Source organism: Calypte anna, chromosome 1 (genome assembly GCF_003957555.1).
Source record: "Calypte anna isolate BGI_N300 chromosome 1, bCalAnn1_v1.p, whole genome shotgun sequence".
NCBI lineage: Eukaryota > Metazoa > Chordata > Aves > Apodiformes > Trochilidae > Calypte > Calypte anna.
In genome coordinates this window covers 72,604,237-72,627,146 of record NC_044244.1, presented here as the reverse complement: position 1 = coordinate 72,627,146, position 22,910 = coordinate 72,604,237, and positions in this window count along the sequence as shown.

Genomic DNA, 22,910 nt, shown 5'->3' with positions numbered 1-22,910 from the left:
GAGTGGCAGAAAGAAGTATACACATCCTTGACACATAGGTTACATGAGATGAATTTCACAGTCCTGCATTATGTAAATTTCAAAGGCCTGAGGTTACAGGGAATCTGCTATTTCTGATACATCTATAATGAACAACATTACTAAAAACCACCGAAGTCCAGCAAATTGATTTTAATCCAGCTTTCTATCATAATTATTAACCATGTGTTCTTGCATTTAGCCACTGACCACTTTGTATTTTCATTTTTGCACTGCGTCAACATTTACAAGTAATTCGGTTTTCTCTCTCCCTTAACCATGCACTGTTGTCCCATGTGTGACATGTGAGAGCACTTTATGTGACAAGTACCATTTAATTCAGATGTCCCAATGCCATCATTTAGCCAAGCAGTACAACCACTACCCAGGAAGTTTTAATCTGCTTTCATAAATCAGTCCTTGCCAGGCTTTTTTGAGACTGTCTTCCAACCTATGTTCTCACCACAACTGCAGTGCAGAAATATCTGCAGTATCCAAATTCAGCTTGCACCAGGTGGTCTTTATAGCTCTCTCAAGAAATCATCTGCTACATACATCCTTCCTCGCCCCATCACCATGTGAAATGTGGCTGATGTGTGTAAGACTGAGCCAACTATTTGCTACTTTTACAATAATGGAGTGTGCCATAGCAATTACACCTCTACTTAAATGCCATCTGGACAAACGCTGCCAGTGAAAAATAGATTGCAGATGAGGTGCCATTACTTTTTAAATAACTACTTTCAGTTCATGTTAAGGGCAAGTGCCTTACTAAGCTCCAAATGCACATTCAGTACTGCAGTTGTTAAACTGGTATTTAAATGAAAAAATTAGAGACTTAAAAATTGAAGAGCATCAGAACAATGTCTGTGACATTGCTTCAGACTTTGCTCAACCTGGAACTCATGGCTGCTCCTTCCACTTTTCATATCCTTGAATTAGAATCATCACACCTGTACCTATCCCAGCATCATAATATATGATGCAACAGCCCCTACATCACATACATACATATCATCATTACTTTTGCAGTACAAATTAATCGTAATCTCAAAACAACTCATGTGTGAGACACTTTGAGATTTTCTGTCCTGAGAAAAGACCCATCTTTCATTGCTGCATTCATAAACCAGTAAAAATGGGAAAACACCATATATACCCATAACAAATAAACAGTCTTTAGGGGAAATGTAGAAATAATACATTTCCTTAGAGGATTCCAAAGCATTTCATGAATGTTGTTCAAACCTCAGAGTCTCCCTATGGATAAGCATTATTTTCAAAATATTTTACAAACTGGTAATCCAAGGCATAAACTAAGGAATATCACTCAGTGGTGAATCCAGAGAATTTCGGAATGTGGGTGCTGAGACTTATCTACTGTTATAAACCTTCTACAGCTGTCAACACGAGAAAGCCTCCTACATTTACACATTCATAGATTAATTTATATTGGAAGGGAACTCTGGATATCATCTGGAAAGACACCCTGCTCAAAATAAGGCAAACATAGATCAGGCTGCTCCTGGCCAAGCTTTGAATACCACAGAGGACAGAGAATCCACAGCCCCTCTGGTCAACTTCTTTCAGTGCTTGATGCTCTCACTGTTTTGGTTTGTTTTCCTTTGTATCCAACTGAATTTGTCTTTTTTTGTAAATCACATGCACTGCTTCTTTTCTTTCTACTGTGCATTGTCAAAAAAAAATTAAAAAAAAAAAAAAAAAAAAAAAAAAAGGACCATCTTGTTTGTATCTGCCATTCAGGCAGATGTAATTCAGACACAACATCTTCCCTCAATTTTTTCTTCTGAAGATTAAGAAAAGCCAGCTCCTTCAGTCTCTGCTAATACATTATCCACTCCAGCATCATGAGCATCTTCCTTGCCTACTCATGGGCTTACTGTAGTGTGTTAATGTCCATCTCATAATGAGGGGCAAAGGGGACCACACCTGCTGGTCTTGCAAATGTAGCCCAGGATCTGGGTCTTCTCCATCAGAAGGGCACACAAAGTCACCTCCAAATGAGATTCCCATGAGCCCATTTTTCCAGGTTGTTGAGATCCTTCTGAATGGCAACCTTGTTCTCCAGTGTACCTATTACTCCTCCCTGGTTGGTACCCCATACAAGCTTGCTGAAGGTGCACTTTATCCCACCATTTGTTTGGTTAAACATTAACTCCAACATTCACCCCTGACAAGAAAACACTAGTAACCAGTTACTTCTATAACCTTCGGCATTGCTGATCAGTCTCTCTCTCACTTAACAGGAAATCTGACTGACCTTTGGCTTCCCAAATTAAATCTCTCCCTACTTTGCCAGTGTCTCAGTACTGACAGTCAAAATCCTACTATTCACCTTACTCACTTTTCTCATTATCATTCATGGTACCACCTCATGGCTGCTGTAGCCAAGGCTGTCAGCAACCTTTGCATCCCTAACCTGTCCTTCTGTAGTTATAATTAGCAGATACAGAGTGCCTTCAATCTTCAACTTGTTTATCATCATTTTGAAAAGACTGAACTCTGTCTATTCAGGATGATTTAAGACCCTCTTCATGATGTTAAAAACCTTGTTGACAAAGACGCTCTTGCCTCACTTTATCAGACAGATCTTGTCTTTGCAGCAGCCTTCATTGCTCAGAGGGTTCCTTACATACAGAAGCCAAAACTCTTGACTGCAACACCAGCTGCACAACCAGGTGTTCACCCACAGGATACATATGCTTTACCTAAGGCTTTCACCCTCTCTGGGCCAACTGCAGAGAACAATCCTATCCCCTTTGCCCAGGACCCTGTGCACACAGTCAGCACTTCAAGATCCCCCTTGAAGGTATCACTGGGCTCAGCAGTAAGAATTTAAGGGCAAGAACATTGTGAAAGAGATACCCATTATTTGAATGCAATATTTGGTATAAGAATCTGTACTTTTAGGTACAACATGAAGCAGAAACTCAAACATAAATACACACACACATGCACACACGTGTGTGCAATTTCCAATTCTTCCAGAAATTTAGCTGTGTATCCTTTAGCATCAGAAATGTCGTGTTGATTCTTTTAGAAATACCAGTTTAATTCTACTTGTTACACTATTTAGTGCAATAAATAGGTACCCAGGAGTTTCTCATTACTAATGGACAGAGGATAGACCCATAAAACATCACTGAGTTCAAGAATAGCTACATTCACCATTACAGAGCTCTAAACAGCATCAACCTACAGTAGCTGCACAGCTGACAAAAGAATTCAGCAGATATTACCAAATTTTTGAGCGACACTTTCCAAGACTTTTCAGAATCCTTTTACCTAGAGCTCAATAATTGAAGAATAAGAATGGAAGAATGAGCCGTATTTCCTAAGTTCAGCTACACAGACTCAACTCCTCTGTATACTACTAAATTTCAAGCACTCAAAACATGAAGAGACTTTTATACCAAATACACTAAACACCACTGTTCTGGGGCATGACTTCTTCTAACTGCTCCTGATATTTCCTCACCTCTTATTCTTCCTATCAGCTGTAATATTTTTACTATTTGTTAAAGTCCATTCCAATAGAAGTCTAAAGATCCTCACATTCTGAACAAAAATATATGTATGTCTTTCCACAGTGAACCCTGTTCTTCCCTCATATTATTTTGCTACAAACATGCATATCATCTGGCACTGTGTTTTCATTATGCATTTTATTGCTACTCACTCAGTATGTTCTCATTAAAAGAATTTTAAGCACTCATATTTTGTAGAAAATTCACTATTGACAATATTTCAAATTACAACATCTTTTAATGCTGGCAGTCAGGAGAATATCTGAAACTGTCAGATTAAATTAGACAACAACATAACATTTATAAAACAGAAAAGCCTTCCTTTTCTTCCCATTCTCTCCTTTATTAGGACATAGAGCTCTGGTTAACAGGGACACGGGCACTCAAGCACCAAGGTAATGCAAGAGGAAGTGGAATTGTGAATAAGAAAAGTGAAAATACCTGTTCGGTGGGGGAGATCAGTTCTATACTTGGTTTCATTTTTAACAATGCAATTAACCACTCAGATGAAAGAGCCGTACTTTGAACTTACAGTAGAAAAAAATATGAAATGGCTTGAAGTGCTGCAATGATTTTCTTTTTCTCTCCTGGAAATCAAGTGTTTCACTATTTCTAAAGCTGTGCAGCCAAACAGCAAAACACAGCACTGGGTATCACAACAATTGCTTAGTACATTACTAACAGTAGATAGAATTGCCCATGGAACTGTGCCTCCTTTGGAATAATGATTTTTAAAGAAATCGAGACTACATCAATGAAAAGATTTAGTGCACCAAGTATCTTTCAGGAAGACCTGTAGGCACATTTGGTAGAGGTTTTTGGTCTAATGTAGACAGAAATGTGGTATCATCATTCACAGTAAATGTTAATTGCTGACCTGCTGAAAAACCTTTGGCATATCAATTAATATCCATGTCTTATTTTTCTATTCTTCCCTTGCTAAGAAAATAAAAGAAGAGGGTGGTGAGATGTCGGCACAGGTTGTCCAGGGAAGCTGTGGCTGCCCCCTCCCTGGAAGTGTTCAAGGCGGGGCTGGATGGGGCCCTGAGTAACCTCGTCTGGTGGGAGGTGTCCCTGCCCATAGCAGAGGAGTTGGATACAGGTGACCTTTAAGGTCCCCTCCTATCCAAACCATTCCATGATTCTTATTCTATGATATATCCTTTTTGCTTACAAGTTCATCTCTAACGTTGAGATGTACATACATATACTCATTTGTCTATATGTATTTTTACACATACATTTAATGTATAGTCCATCTCAGGAAAGGAAGGAGGCAAATATTTTACCAAATCAGTAAACTACAGTACAAATTTCATGCTTTGTATCATGTTAAGTATGTAAATAATATGAAGAAACTTGACCCTGAACAGGTTAGGAATACTTCTATTACCTTACCTGCATTACTCATAACATAGACAAAAAAAAATGTCACAGCTGTAACCTATTTTCCAGGTCTCAAAGCTACTTGTGTTAAGCTTTTTTCTAGCACGTAGGATATTTAAAATACTTACTGCTCCTGTCTCTGAATTATGATGTTGTGGAGAGAAGTTTCTGCTTAGGAAAGAGATTCTTCCAAATCTCACCAATCTATCACTGTTAAATGGTTTGCATCAGAAAAAGAAAACGGTACTTTCGTAAGTATATCTGTAGAAATCAGACTGCAATTTAAGCTTTAACTTTATTTAAAGTAACGAGAATTTAAGCAAAGGAAAAAAAGCAGACAATACATAAACCAAGAAACGATAATTTTCATAATTGTGGAACAGCAAAGAACTTTCAAATAAAAGAGAATGACACATTCACTCAGCATTGCAGTTACAATTTGGCAGAACTGGAAATAAAAATCAAGATTTATGTGTACTTAAGTACTGTTTTAATTGTCAGACTAAACTCCCTTATGAAACAGGAGTAGGGAAGAACAGAAGAGAAGGGAAAGAAGTTAACTCCTCTCTGATGAAGCCTGATGACTTTCTAACATCAACCTGTGGTTCTAATACACAGAAAGCATTTTTACCTCATCATCAGTTCCTACAGTAGTTGGGATGGACTTCGAACTGCTACATTTAAACAAATGGGGTATTGCTTAAATGTTCGCTTACCCTTCCAAAGCCATCAGATTTTCTCACATAGCATGATGAAAAAGCAACACTAAAAACTCACTGTTGCTTACTATTTTGTCTTCTACTACATTCAGACTTTTTATTTATGCTATATGAGCTATTAAAACCCAAGTACTTGATGTAGTTAATTGACTCCAATACATTAGTGAGAACTTTATTTCATAGCTAGGGGCTTAAAAGTTTAATAAATAAGTAAATATTTCTAAAGCACTTTGAGTTGCTCTGTAAGTACCACTAGGTCAAATGAAGTATCACCTTATTAATAGCTGCCTCTCCTGGAGACAGAAAACCAGCTCCTGGGAGAAAGAAAACCATCAGTCATTATATAACAATAATGGAGGAAAAGTCAAACTTGAGCAGATGTTTGCAGTTTGGGCATATTCAAACAAAATTTTGTTTTGCTTATGTGCTCCCATTCCCACTTCCGACTTGAATTTCCGCTCACATCAAGATAGTGCAACCTAACTTTTGAGATGCTGGACAGCTTGTGTCTATTATCCTGAGATTTTAACAAATAACATTTAATTGCTGTAGAAGAAGAGGAGAAACCATTCCTCCACTACATCTTTCAAAAAATAAGACTGATCTGACCTACTAGTACTTTTTGCACGTGCCGGTGTCCTGTGGAAAAGAATCTTTTGCATATTTGGAGTAGAACCACTTCATCTTTCCATTTCATGTACAGACTGTCTATCAGAGTGACATTAATACTAGAAAATACCATCGTTATCACATGACCAAAAAAATTTAACAAAAGCAATATGCCAATACATTTTTAAAATAATAAAATTTTCAAATAGAGTATTAGAAGTATAGATGGATAAGGTTATAAAGTAGAAGAGTAGTATGCAGAAAATAATTTCTTACATGATTGTGAGCTGAAAATTCTATCACCCTTTATGAATATAGGCAATTGTTAAATAGAGCATACAGGTGATGCTTTCATTAGCTTATGGACACATAAATCTGAAAGGAAAATTTAAAAAGCTCTATATATTGCAGAAGGGAGGAGGGAGAAGAACACTGAGCTGAAAGAATTCCCCCAACCTTGCTTAACAAGAGAAATGTGTTCTTCAGCTGGTTTAATCAAAATGTCCTATCATTTCCCTGAAGGATTCTCCCTTGCTGCTTCAGCAGAATTTCCATTCTCCCTTTGCCCTTCAATATGATGCTGTCTCACAAGAGGCTGTGGCCACGTCTACACTTTATCACCATCAAAATCCTTGGAAGGTCTGTTTCTCGGACATTTGAAGGTTTTCCTTTCTGATAAATTAGAAAGTGATTCAGAACTAGAATTCTCCAACATATTTTAACCTCACTAAAAGCACAGAAACCAAATGAGTAGCTCTTTCTCCAAAGAGTAAGGTGCTTTTGAATTAAATAAAACTTGCCAGGTAAATAAGGGCTTGCAGGATCGAGCCCTTAATCTTTTCAAGCACCTTCTAGAGCTTTAACATGTAGATAAACACTAATAAAACAGACATCAAAATCAACCTGTTTAATTAAAAAAATACAGTATAACAATCAATTCAATATACCAAGGCAGCAAATAGCTTCGGAGTGAACTACTCCAGTGAAAGGTAAGATCTATATTTACGTAAGCTGTGAACAAAGTCTTAGATTTTTTTTCAACATTACTGAATATGGATGAATATCTGCCATAGCTATCAAATTTACAGCTAATTTTCCCAATTATCCATGCTTAACCTTGTATCAATTTGAAATATAACAAATACTTGACCTGTTCCATCTGAACAACACAGAATCCAGATTTAACTCATGTACTACAGGTTATATTAAAACCAACATTTTGAATACCATGAATAACAACATTTCCAGTGGATCTGTATTCCATGTTGTTATCCACATCCAGGTGGACTTGTGGCAAGCATGCATGTTTCCACAAATTTGTCAGAAAATTACCAACAAAGTTTTCTGGTCGAATATGTAGTTTTGAATCAAATAGAAATAAAACTTTTAAAATAATGATGAAGCTGCACACATTACATTGTAAACGCCCAAAGTAAATCTTTCAAGAGAACAGCATTCAAGTGTTAACACGTTTTCTTAAGACTTGAATCTCACTTCCACTGTTCTTTCTGGACTTTTTTAAAGTTCCCAGTAAATAGAAATGAAGAAAATAATACTTGCATCAGCTATGAATCACAGACTTTTTTTTTTTTTTTCGCAGATGGGGAACCCCAAAAAAGCCAAAGTTCTCTGGATGAGTTCAGCTAAAACAAATTACAAGACTTCATCTATTCCCATCAAGAACAGTGTTTTGGAAGGCATGACGTTAAATTCCACCTGCTCACAGGCTATGAGAGGGCAGACAGACCATTTCTGGCAGAAGAACCACAGTCTCAATGAAAGGAAGTTCAACCTCTTCTCCTCACACTCAATCTTGTGAAAACATTTACCCCTAACATTTTGTCTCATCACACCCTTCCACTAACAAACCAAAAGCACTCGCTTCTTAAATGAAACCTACTGATCACACACTGTAGAACACAGTTTATTAAAAGAAATCACAAGGTCTTTTTTTGCTATTATATTTTGGTCAAAAATTGCTGGGAGGAATATTCCAATTATTACAACTTTTTTTCTAGTGCCTCTGAGAATACCCATTTTTCGTACTGCTAATGTTCTAAAATACAGCAGGCACACATTCCTCTCTGAAATGCAAAAGGTCCATAAAATATGCCTGTATATAACAAGAAAGAAATGGACCATTAGAAATGTATCAGTGTGGAATGACTGCAGTGCTGCACAGAGTCCCCACTCTAGCAGGGCTTCCCCTTTCCCTTCCAGGATGCTTTTCCCAGCTGCACCAAGATTCCCAACATCACTGGGACCTGCCATCCAGCTCCACCAACCACATGGACATGATGGACAGGCAATACCCTCACTGAGGCTGGGAAGAAAAGATGAGCAAGACTCTGACCCCTTGACTCCTTAAGTACCACTGGAAGCTGATTTGATATTGGTATCCCTCATCTTCCTACCAAGCAGAACTAATACAGTTTCCTAATGCAGATATTGCTTTTTAAGTGTAAGTATTTGGTTCCATAATTACTGTACCTTTTGGACAAGGCTCTTGCATGATCCAGAGTCTAAATCTATTATTTCATAATCCTCACACTAAAACGTTAATGCTCTGAATTTATGTGTGATAAAGAACGCATTATAACCCATTTTAACTGTATGAATTTCTTTAAGCACAAAGTACAGTGTGAAAACTCCAGTATAATGTAGTCCCATAGCCATTCCTGACAGTTCTACACTAAAGAATATTGCAGTATTAAGATGTTCAGTCTTCACAGCTATTCAATAAAAGGTAAAGGTAGGTATGCCAACTGAATCATTCTTACTACAGTATTAATATGTACTGGCTTAGCTCTACGATCTTATATTAATTTATTGTGTATGAGTAAAAAAATAAAATAAAAAAAAATTAAGTAGCACAGTATGAGACCAGGACACAAGGTCCTTTTGCCCCACTCCCTGAGCAGTCTGCCAGGTCACTGTGGCACTAAAGCAGTAAAGGGCTCTTAGCAATGTGTTTGTTCATTCAAATATTAGGCAAATTTTATAGGATTATTACACATCTCATCCTGGATTATACACCTTATTTTAGATTCTTCACAATAATTTAAGTATATTAAATGTATCTTATAACTTTTTTCATTATTGTTTTACTTTCTTAGTTTAGAATATTCCATGATATATTCAAACCCTGGAAAATAGCATAATTTTATCCTGTTTACAGCTATATCAAGATCTGGAAAAGAAACACTCAAATGGATGACAATGCCCACTGACACTATAGCTGCAATATAGAAAGCCACTATCTATGTCAGGCACAATTTGCCCTTGGTGAAGGTATGTTTGCTGCCACCAGCCACCTCCATATTTCCCATGTGTCTTAGCAGAGGCTTCAGGAGGATCTGCTCCTTGATCTTGCCAGACACAGAGGTGAGACTGACCGGCCTATAGCTCCCTGGGCCTTCTTTTTTTCCCCTTTTTGAAACGGGGGGTTATGTTTCCCCCTTTCCAGTCTGTGGGAACTTCACCAGACTGCCACATCTTTTCAAATATGATTGAAAGAAGCTCTGCAACTTCCTCCACCAGTTCCCTCAGAAGCTGCAGATGGATTCTTGCCAGATGCCATGGACCCATAGATAGTCTCAAACGTGTTCTCTCTGCGTTCTCTCTTCTGAAGCTTCACTATCAGTTTTACTTTCACAAGGCCAAAAATTAATGTTTTCCTTGAAGGAGAGAATATTTTCATGCCACAACCATTAAAAATGTCTCTCTCATCCCTCATTTGTCAAATTCTTATGATATTTTGCACCATCCAAAAGGGTACATTTCCATTGCAAACATGATTGTCACTACTAGTTGCAACAAAGCCTATCTAGCTTTCAAGTAGCCAGGACTGAAAATTGACCTACAATTTCCTTAATATCATCTTTAAAAACACAAACACAGAAGCTGCCCTTATACTATAACTACTCAAATAGGATTCACATTAGGATAATATACAACAAAAATTCTCACTGCTCATACGATGTTGCCCTTGTAAAGGGCTGTCTGAACCATGTAAAAGTGCAGAATGTGGTCAATTTCCATAGGCTTTGCCTGCTAGAATGTGCGTGTCCTGGGAAAGCAGATGACGATGCAAAATATGAAATTAGCTATGTTTGTTTGATTTTTTCCCTAGGCAATGAGGGAATTACATTTTTACTGTATTCAACCTTGCTAAAAGAGAGCAAATGTTATCTAATGCAAGTGTGAAGCATTTTCATTTATGTGAAGTGTTGGGTTACTATCCACATCAGACAACATCAGTCTGTAGGAAGAAGGAAGGTGTATTTCCCAAACTCAAGCAGTCTTCACCATGCTAGTACTAGTCTCTGGCAATGTTAATTGCTGAGTAACCTCATCTCAAATATGTGACATTAGTGACAATGATCTCCCAAGCTCAACAGATGATGTGCCGAACAGATACGGAAACAAATTCCTCCTCTTATCTTACTCAGTGCAGCTTTTCTGTGTTTGCAGTCTCTGGATGTATGCAAAACCCAAACCCCTTGGTTTGTTGCCTTTTTTTTTTTTTTTTGTTAGCAAATGAGATTGTGTACATAAACATGTGTTTTACAAGAACTGCTGACTATAATACTCTGGGTGTTCTCCCTTTGTCTTATAAATAGTTGCAAACAGGGAAATAAATTCTCTCTCTCTCTTCTAAGAGCTTTTTTGACTTGTGTACAACAGATGTTGTTTCCACAAATTAGTTTATAATTTCTTTCATAACTCAGTCAGAACAACCCTTCAGTTCACAGTCAGGGAACAGATTTAGTGCTACACATAATTCTTGTAATTATGTAACAAAACTGCACTTTGGTAGGTGAAAATCTTGGCTATCAATCATTCAGTTTTAGTGTATAGGCAACTTAATCTTCTGTTCCACCAGCTGTGCAAGGCCCAGCCACAGACACTAAGGATTTTTTAGATTTCTCCCGTATGAAATGTAAATGATTACTGTGATATGTAATAGGGAGGCAGACAGCAAGTGGGCCAGTTCCAGAGTGTTGAACTGTAATATATGGAGCAATTAGGAATGCCAAACACAGCACCTCTCCTCCCCCCCAGACCAATTTGCAAACTGAGAAGTATTTAAATGTTTTCCAGTCACCAAAATGTGGTTAGCAACAACAAAGCAAAGTTCCTTCTCTAAAGAAAAACATAATCCAAAAGTTTTCTGGCTCAAAATAGAAGATTAAATAATAAAATTGCTTCCGTGGCTCAGGTGAGCAGCTTGGAGACTTGGTGGATCATGAGCTCTGAAGTTCAGCACAAAAGCTGCAAATGTCACCATAATAAAATAAAAATTGGCAAACAGTATGAAAGCAATATTCTGTTATAAACTGTTCAAGACACTGCAATTGTAACTTTAGGAACAAAAATATTTTAAATAGCTTTGGGTTTTCTTTAAGAATATGATTTACATGTTAAATAAAAAACTATTTTCACATTTATTTAAAAGGAGTTACATAGTCAGCCATTAAAGCTGAAGTTGCTGACTATTACCAGATGCAGAATACACAACACATTAAAGTTTCTCCAGGAGGTCACATTCGGGTGCCTAAAGGCAAGTGAAACTCCAGGGGTTACTGAATGGTTTCTAAAGAAACTGATTAGGCAGCCCAAATTCCTGTATGACACAGACTTATTGCATGCCTTTAGTAATCCATTTGGAATCATTATGCAGTCTCAGGATATACTTGATGTATCTTTCATACAGAAATGCTGCAGGGATAAATGGATTAGAAATTCTGAGAGAACAAGCATTTCAGAGGAAGTAGCACAATGAGGTAAATCATAAAATGTTAGGGTTGTCCCTCCCCTCCCCTCCTCTTTAATAGGAAAGTGGTTTGCCCGAGTTCTTAAATAGCTGTGTTCTCACACATATCTGAGTGTGTGAAAACTTCTACAATATGCTTTCCTGCATTCCTTCTCTCTCTTCACTCCACACAGAGAAAAAGATCCTCCCCCTCTACCCAGTACTGGTGAGACACACTTGGAGTGCTGTGTCCCATCCTGGAGCAGGTAAGTGAACAAACTTTAAGCTGTGTAAGAAAAGTAAAAATCCTATTCCTGTGAACATCACTGAAAACCAGACATAATTTGAATACGTGGCTTAGCAAACACCAGATTCAAACAGCAATTTCTGATGTATCAAAAGAAACTGCAACATATATTTATTGACCATATAAAGAATTATCAAGCAGAGATGGGTAGCAACCCATTCTTACATGGGTTTAGCATATATCAGTACCTAAAAACATGTAAGACAGGATTTCAACTTTGGTAGTTATGCTAATTTGCCATTAAAAAGCAAAAGCATGAAACATGAATTCCTTGCTGCTGCTGTTCATGCATTTCAGGATATTTCAATTCCCAAATACATGGAAGGTAATGTTCCTCCTTGCTCTCCTCATGTACTTACACAGCCTTCCATTATTGACAGAATAATGGCAGAAGTCAGTCATAGGGAGGAAGTTCAGGGAAATAGGGAAAAAAGCAAACATGAAAACAAGTTGTACATGAAAACCACACTTTGCTAATGTGTCCACTTTGATCATACAGGTTTGACTTCTGTATTTTGAAAGCTGAAGGAACAAGAGGATTTGAGTCAAAGTTCAGGAGCAAGAGATGACTTTGCACAACAAAAAGCACTTAATTCCAGCCACTGAACAAGGCACCAAGTGGCAGCCAATTATATCTTCTCAGTCCTGGCCCTTCCATGACTTAATACTCAGAAAAAGAATCTTCCACAGAAGTGTCATACTGAAGGCATCCTGACCCTATTTCAGTGGTTAGTCAGAACTAAATTTAATCCATTATTTCTTTCCACATTTTTTTTTATTTCATTACTGACTGTGGATATGAATTTTAAGAAGCCTAATTACACAACTGTTTAACAAAAAGTCAACTTAAGAAATCTGAAACATAATCTTTTTTTGTTTTCAAAACAGCACTGTTAGCACCCAAAACATTCAGTATCTGATAGCAGTGCAATGCATAAAAACCATCTTTTGAATTACTGCTGACATACTAGGACACTTTCAAGAAAAGGTTTCTTTGGTGTTTTAAACTGATAATTTTATTGTCCTTACTCTCACTGTCCTCATTACTTACCAAAAGTTAAAAACTGAAATTGATTGTACAGGATAAATACAGCTGGAATTGCTATCTGATTCAATTTTCTTCAATAGAAACAGAAAGCAGAATGCATGAAAATCCACTGTTTCAAAGGGGGTAACTTGGATAAAGGTAGAGAACCTTTACTAAGTGGACTAAGAACTTCAGAGCACAGAGGAACTTGTGAATTTCATTCAGACAAAAAGGCCTAGAATGGGCGTCCCAAGCAAGTTCTACTCCACTTTAAAGCACAACACATGAATCAGACAACTCCAAACCCACAAATTTGGACTCAACAGCACACAGGACTGTAGATTAGAGATTAGTTTTAATAAAGTCAGAGAAATATGGCATCACCCTGAAATAATACCAATGATACAAGGAGGTAGGTGGGAGTGGGGAAAGGAGTGTGCTGACAATCTGAATTTAAGTAGCCCAAAAGCTTTAAAAACAAGTTTTGAAGACGAAACACACTATCATACTGAATTCCTGAACAAAACCCAGAGATTTATTTTAAGTTACAACATAGTAATGATCCTATGATATAATAAAAAAAGTATTGTAAAACAAGAGTGCCTGGATGTTGTGTCTCAATAGGCAGTTCCATCTTCCACCCCAATGAGTAGTAATAGCAGTATCAGTTGAGTTTCAGAAGTACTCAGTCTGCTGGGAGCTCACTATTCAATTATTACTTTTGAAAAACATGGGAGGAAAAAAATAGCCATTTCTAAAACAAATTAGTAATTAAAAATATAATTGCAAGACCATAAGAAAACCTGGAAATGAGATGAGGAGGTGGCATCTGTTTTCAAAAGCTATGCAATCATGTATTTGCAGGAAGCATGATGTTATCTCTTAGCAGATATGAGCATGAGCCTCCCTTGCTCAAAATGCTGCTCCCAGTTACAGTCAGAATCATGTGAGCATCTGAAGCAATACAAAGCATCCACTGTAAAACAAATAGACCTTTCATGTAGATAAGTGTCCTATTGTTTGGCAGTTATAATTTTATTTTAAAGAATCTTAGTTTAAGATGTTTTTTTTTAAAAAAGGTTTCATTGATATATAAATATGCATGGCTTAGTTATTTACATGGCAGAGGTACTTCTGAATTGCTTTATGCTTTCCTTTACCCTGAGCAGTCTCAAGCAACACTAAGCTGACACGGCTGCTTGTCACTACTGGCACTGAACCAATCTATATTTAAACCAAAAATGTAAATAATTGACACCTGTGATATATATTGAAGAATGTAGCATTATTTCCCCCTCTTCCATTCCCTTAAATTTTCTTCCTTTTCCTCTTATTTTGCACTGCATGTGTTCCAGCTTAACAGGCATCTCCAGTCTTGGCCAAAACTAAAGATCCATGCAATTGCCATCAATATATGACCTAAACTAAGAGAAGCCCAAGCACCATAGCAATACGGCTTAAAACTTTTCTGATGTTTCAGTTGCCTGTCTCTGAAGTAATTGCCTTAACGAAATTCTCCACAAAAATATTACTTCCATTTCCTTCATTCAGAATCAATTTTCTTGTATGTTACAATCACATCTCACACCAGCACTTCTTGTGCCAGAGCTCCAGAGCAGCAGAATTTGATATCACAGCTTGCCACTCAGTACAGGGATCTGATGAAACTGATGAAACACAGCCTCAGCCTCATAATCAGGGTAGGAATAAACCATCATTGCATGATGATCAGCCTTGTAATTATACCATAGATAATATTTACTGAAAAACACCACTAGCCACACTGAAATGGCTTTTTTGTCTGTCATTAGATTCTGAAAGAGCATGCTACTAAAGAAACAAAACGCACACGCAGCATGGAGGGATACCCCAGCACATACTACTGGGTTGCTTGCAGCATTATCCAAACCTCCTTGAAAGATGACTACCATCTTCTTCAGATTGATGGGAAGATTCAGGTTGTTTGCACCATATGAGAAGCACCAGCTGACTGAACCCATAAGCTAGAGCACTCACAAGCTGATCAGGTATTCATGAGGACTTAAGTAAATTATTGACTGATGAAAGATCAGTAGGCCACTGGACAACATCTGAAGTGTTAGATGCTATCACATATAGTTGCAGAACCAGACAGCTAAGAGTCCTTAGCATGTTGTTTAGTCACTGGTACACAACATCAGGCTGAGCGCTTGACATACTGAACGAAAACAGTACCTATGATCATATGGCAACTGGTACAGAAATCAGCTGTCCCAGTTACTGGAGAAGCAGACTCTGGGAAAGTCCACTCTAAAAATCAGACAATGAACAAACAACCAAAAATAATAAGGAAACAGGGTCTGTATCTCAGAAGAAAGTATCGAAAGAGGAGGAGCTCACTATGGAATCCTCATGTACCCCTTTATAATTTTATCGGTAGCAGTAAAAACTAAAAATAAACATTCCTGAAGATTAAAACCTTCATTCTGACTTATAAGGGCTGGTAATACTAGCACACCCATCAGAGTGGCTACTTTGACATAGAACTGTCCACCAGTTAAGAACAGTACGTGCAAATCACATAGAATAGCACTTCCTTTCAACAAGACAAATAACATACCTTTTCAACATCTATTCACTGTGTGCAGAAAAGATAAAGATGCTTGGTTTGCCTTCCCTGCCACAGTAATACTATTGTATTTACCTACTACATTTTTCAAAACAGCAGTCATCTTTAATACTATATGACAGATAACGAAGTGAGCTTCAGTACCTGAACAAACTAGCATGAACATGTAAAGCAGAACAGCAGATTACCACCCTTGCTTCTCAGTAATGAGATGTATAGTAGCATTTTATGATTTTTTTTTTTTTTTTTTTTTTTTTTTTAAAGGTTCTCATCATCATCTCTGTGCCAATATATGTCTGGTACTGTTTCAAGAACAGGGTCACCAAAGCATAACAGATGGGAGCATAATAATTGCTGTTAATAGTAACTTACGAATTACACACCAACACAGTTCTTATGCATCTCCACTTTGCCTTCTTGAAAATGTTCAAAAAAAGATTTCTCCCTCGCCCCCACTGGAAAAAAATACTTGAATTTTCAAACAAGATATTTTTATCTTACTGTACATCATTGAAAGTTTTGGGGTTGCTTCCTCCCATCCACATTTTTAAATCTGCTTCCTTGTAACACAGGAGAAAGCTTGCATTCGATTTGCAACCTGACCAGATACACCACTTGTGTGCATGGAAAGGGGGGAGGTGGAAAAAGACAGGGAGTGTATGTACAAATCAGGACTCAGGGAGGCAGTAGTGTCAACTCCTAGTAGGTACCAACCTAGTATTTCTGTCTAAATATTTCAATTTTCAGTAAAAAGTCATGTTTTCCCCCCCATGGCAAAACAGCTATGAAAAATGACTTTGTAAGAGACTTAGAAAACTGTATGTACAGTCAGCAAAATATTCACTCTGGTTTTATTTATTTTCAATACAAATTAGTTTTTTTTAATAAGCATTTTGATTGAAACATCAGCAGTGGTTTGCAAGTCATTTTTCTGCATCTCTGAAATCAGTTTAGAATTAGAAAGGAGCATAAAAGCTCAACTTACTGTAGTAGCTGTTAATCTTGTGTTTTAGTTTGGGGCTTTTTGCATTCAATTATACTGCTTTTCCCCATAGCTTTTGCACACACATTAGAGATTCACTGAATCACAGAATCACAAAATTGGGTCTGGAAAAAACCTACAAGATCATCAAGTCCAACCTATGACCTAACACTGCAACGCTGGCTAGACCATGGCACTAAGTGCCACATCCAGCCTTTCCTTAAACAGCTCCAGGGATGGTGACTCCATTGCTTCCCTGGGCAGTCCGTTCCAATGCCTGGTCACCCTCTCTGTGAGCAGCTCCCTCAGCCTCTCCTTATAAGACTTCCCCTCTAGTCCCTTCACCAGCCCCATTGCTCTCCTCTTGACCCCTCTTGAAGAGAGGGGTCTAGAACTGGACACAAAACTCAAGGTGAGACTTCACCAGTACAGGGGTACAGTGATGAGTTCCAGAGTCTCTTCATCTCAAAAAAATGGACACTGACCTATCCAGAGCAAAGATTCAGCTGTCTTATTGTTCATATGAATCATAGAATTGGCTAGGTTGGAAGGGACCTCAGAGATCATCAAGTCCAACCCTTGATCCACTACCACTGCAGTTACCAGCCCATGGCACTGAGTGCCACATCCAGTCTCTTTTTAAATATCTCCAGGGATGGAGAATCCACTACTTCCCTGGGCAGCCCATTCCAATGTCTGATCACCCCCTTCGTTTTGTCCATGAGAATCTTATTATGGAAATATCATAACTTTCAGAATGCAAAATTTTAGAATTTTCAAGATGGCAACACCACTTTTCTTACCTTATGAAATGTAAGAGGTAAAGAGACAAGTTAATTCACTTGTCTTAAGTCAGGCACTGTGACTATTCGCTGAATAGCCCAGTACCTATAAGCTTACAGACTCTAGGTTTTATGAGAAGCCTGAGTAACAAGTATAGTGCTTCAGTCATTTACAGGAAAAAAACGCATGTAAATATGATGATGAAAACCTCAATTAATAGTTTACAATCTAGGAATTCATTTTAATTTAGAAAATAATGCCGCTAACTTCTACAATAAAAGCCAACCCAATTTTCTTGGTACTTTTATTCAACCTGACACAAATATGATGGCATTTGTAGATAACCAAAGACTCCAGTATCTCAGGCAGATGGACTTTCTAAGAAGAGTTAATTTTACCCAAATAAAAAATGAAACTCTTCATTCAATGTAGCTTTATGAGAATTATAAGCAATTTTACATTCAGCCTATTTTTATATAACACTTTGAACAATATTAAGAGATTACCATAGAGAAAAGGTCTTATCTGCCTGTTCAGATTACACTGTGCTTACACCGAACCATACAGCATACATGATTAGCCCTAAAAGGTCTCTCTGGTGATTTTCACTTTAATGAACTGGTTGGAATTCATTATACAATAATTCTAAGGAGGTTTCACAGATAAGCCCCTGTCATTAGGGTACATGGTACTGACAGACAGCACATATTTTTTTTCAAAAAGAAGGAAAGTCCACCCACCTCCCTTGCTAAATGAACCATAGATATTAATTTGACACCATCTATGAACAAGGAAAGAAACAAGCTGCAGAAAAGGAACTACAGGACAAATAGGGTAATGAGGTAATGAGCTTCATTCAGATACCAATTTACAACAGGTTTGCCCAGGTGAAACTCCACCGATTTTTAACAAACCCCACTTTTGTCAAGATAAAATTTCTGCACTTAGATTTTGTATTGCAACCTTTGCAAAGGTTAAAAACCAAATATTTCCATGACCACAGAATCACAAAATGTTAGGGGTTGAAGAACAACTATCTCTGTCGGTTGTCCTGCTGCCTGGATGGGTATAAAACTTGGAAAGAAATCGGAAGTCTGAAGTTGGGCTTTGATGTAATGCGAGTCAGATTGTTATCAGAAAGAGAAATTACTGGGTTTTGCCAACAGGGTCTAACAATGCAGCTCTTACAAAGCCCTTTCAACAGGCTGGTTTGTTAATAAACTGAGGAGTATGGTGTGCCATTTATTTCAGCTTGGGAATTTAAACTAGACAACCATTTCACAGGTTGGATACAAGAGGAGGATCTACCTACAACTTGCCATTACTGGTGTGAAACTGAAATCCAGGGAAGTGCAAACACAGTAGCAATCAGCCTGTGCAGAAGAAAAAAAGAAAGGCTGCACTGAGCCAGAATGCACTTAACCAGGCCCAATAGCCTGTGTCTATTGGTAGCCAACAGCAAATGCTTAAAAAATAAGTATACGGACAGTAATATAGTTTTCTATCTGTCCTGACCAAATAATCCATCATTTCAAGACTTCCTCAAGCAGACATTACATCTGCACTGCTGTGCTTGAATGAATGCTTCATGTGTGAGCGTTCCTTGACACTTTTCATGTTTTGTGATATTTATAGTACTTAAAATTTAATATACTAGAAGAATTTAAACTGTCCTACTTACATGGGAACCTACCAGAGCACTTCCCTTACAGAGATGAGAGTAACCTGAAAACCACCAGGTAAAGTCTCTGGGAGCTTTCCCAATTGCAGATCAGATACCCTTGGACCCCACAGTTTGGAGAAACCCACCTACTCACACAACACCTCCTATTTAGCTGGAAATGTTCAGAACCCATTACTGTTGAACCTTTGCATTGCTCAAGGTTCCCACCAGCTGCCTGTGCTTGTGAGCATGGTCCAGCTACTCCTTTCCATTGCTGAAGAGTGGTTTTAGCTGTGAGCAAAAGGAGCAAACTGAGAAGGCAAACAAATACAAAGGAAAAGCTTTTCAGGCAAAGAAAAGCATCAAAAGCAAGATGAAGATCACCAAAAAGAAGTAGGAATTGTTGCTAGAAGTCTAACCAAATTATTTGCATAAGTATTCACTATAGAAGAATATGAGAAATCTACAGTCTACGTTCAACATGGACAAATTTGCTAAAGCTCAATAGATGGTATTTTAAACAAAACAACACTGGAACAGATTTTCTGAAGCTAATAATAAAATTCAGTCAAGAACTGTAACAGAACTCCAGGATCAAAGTGCTGCTAACACACAACAGTTACATTTTCTACCACTTGCATCCTGCAAAAAAAGGAATAAAATATAAATAACTCAATCTTAATAAAGCTTAATACACAAGGCAATTCGCAGACCTACAGAGAAGTTTAGTTTGTTCTGGGAAAACAAAGAACAATTAACTAGAAGAATTATTAATTTGCATTTCAAAACAAACACATACCTTTTGTCTGACCAAAATAGTTCACAAATTTATTTCAGTTCTTTGAAAAAGAATTCACTATAGATAAACAGGTGTTAAGTTAGCGTAATACTATATTTGCACTTCCAAAACCAAATAAAAACTACAAACAATGAAAAAACAGAATACACAATTTGCAGCAGTGTTCCTCTAAGGACTCAAGTCCTTTTAGGAAGGGTCAGTCCTTCTCTTAGTGCAGCACAGACACCAAAGGCTGGGTTATCATTGCCTGTCTAAAACTGTGTGGCTGTCAGTGGGATGAAGCAATATCTTTAACAGAGATCTGTGGCCCAGGAAATCTATTGGTATCTATTATACCATGTATTTTGCAACAGTTAAATCTACGACTGACTAAAATGCATGGAGTGCTTACTACTGAAGGAGTGATAAAATGTCAAACTAAATTCAATGTTAAAAATAAAAATGGAAAAAATATCTAACAATTACGTACAATGATGGATCTGAAATGGGCTATAAGCACTTAGGTAAGAGGTACAGGAGTGACTGGGCAGAGGCAGGGAGTTAGCACAGGGGGGTTTGTTGTTGGTTAGGTTTTTTTGGTTGTGTTTTTTTTGTTGTGTTTTGTTGTTTCGGGTTTCTTTAATATCAAACCAAAGCTTAGCATTATAAACATAAATAAAGCACACACGCTTTTCAAAACTACTTGGGTTTTTTCGCCTGCAATCTTTTATGTTTTTTCTAATAAAAGTGAAGTTCCTTTTCCGTTAAAATCTAAAGATGTCAGAAAAACTTAAATGGAAAACCAGAAACAGTCAATTAGTCAAAAAGATCCATTTCTGAAAATAAGAGTGGGGGGATCAGTCTAATTGTTATGAGGTCAAGTTCCACCCGCACAGTTTGTCAAGGCAGAAGCCAGGGCCAGAAGAGAATACACATGTCTGCAGCCATAGTAATGTATACACCATTCTAGTGAAGCCATGGCTTCATAAATAAACCATACTAGCTTGGAGGAAGAATGGAGTTATTTCATTCCTGTCAGTATCCCTGTGAAGACTGAAGGACTCAACTTCCTTGATGATGCATACTGCCAAATGTACCATTACATTAGAAAAATTAATTTGAGGTGGAGGTGTAGTTATTTTTATAATTTATTCACTTATGTTTTTTATTATATCAGTCTGCATCTGCATATTTTGCTAGTTTTCAAAGGCCTTCCACTTAACCCCAAATCTGGCCTCTTTTCATCATTTTGTTTATCAATTTAGTCCCTCTGAATTAACTTTTAAACCACAAGAAAGTAATGCCACCGTATTAGTACTCCTGTGTACTGATACATTAAGTACATAAACCATCTACAGGAGTTGAAATACTCCCAAAAAAACCAGAGTTAGACCAAACCAAACTGCAGAGAAAGCTAGTGATGTGTGATCTGACAGGACACGAGCAGACATACACACCATATCACAATTATCAAATCTGAGGTTCAAACCTCCCCATAAAATTACTGATTTCACCCTAGCGACTCTTCTGGAATGACCCAACACTCTTCTCAAGTAACTGAGGAAAAAGTTTTCTTTATACTTTCAAATACATAAAGATTTGTTTTGTGGAAGCTCAAATCTACATGTTTTTCTCAAGAGTAAGGGCAACTAGAGTTCAAGATATTTTTTTAGACTGAAGATATAACATCTTCATTAAGAAGTCTTAGTAAAATAAGGCTTATTCATCTATTTTAAAAGGTCCTCAAACCCCCTGCAGATTCTCCACATGCCAGCAATGTGGAAAAATTTTCACTTGTCACACATCTTTAAAATTTTAATCAAAGCATGTCAATGCTTATATAGTGAAAGATTTTTCCCTGTGGTGAAATTGTTGTAATGAAGGTTGTAGACTTACCATATATTTTCAGATTAACTGAAAACTGCCTCTGTCTCTTAGCTGTTATATATTACAGTATTTTTACCCTTAAGCCTAGCTACTTCACTAACTGCTTTATGAAATGTGCTTGTAAGAAAGTTTCATCCTTGCTAAATGTTCTGTAGCCTGTGATAAAAGTTATAGATAAATATTGTTTTCAAATTTTCAATTCCTCTGATCCCAACTCATGGCATGCCAAACCAGACATGGGAGTCTGAACAAGCAGTGATGGTACCAAACCCAGCTGAGGCTGGGTCCAAAGGCTTGGGCCTCAAGCTCACCTCCATCTTCTCACAAATTTCAGCCTTCTCTGAAGGGTGACCTTCAGTATGGGGAGCTGTGACATGCCCACGATTTTCTGAGTGCCATGAATTTGAGGTCTATCACAAATGAGCTATTAAGGTAAATGTTCATTAAGGCTACATAAACATATCCTTCATCCTTCCAAGTAGGAACAGATTCTAGGACTAGGGGGGGAAGTTTCCCATATTTACACTCCGAATTACTCTGTAGAAGAATGATATCTCACACATTTGGAGCAAGTTATTTATGGTAGAACACAGAAAGGGACAATGCATTTATGGTGAAACATCTTGTAGGATTAACACGCAGAGGGAAAGCAGCATTTACATGATGACATCCAGGTATCATGGATTAGCCCTACTGATGGGATAATTATACAAAAGAATAGTCCCAAAAGAAAAGAAACTCATCCTTGCTTTGCATAATCACGCATCAAATTGCCCAGTAACTTGAGTTATGCAATGAAGAATGATGCAAGTCCTCCACTGGGTGAAAGATAATGCCATC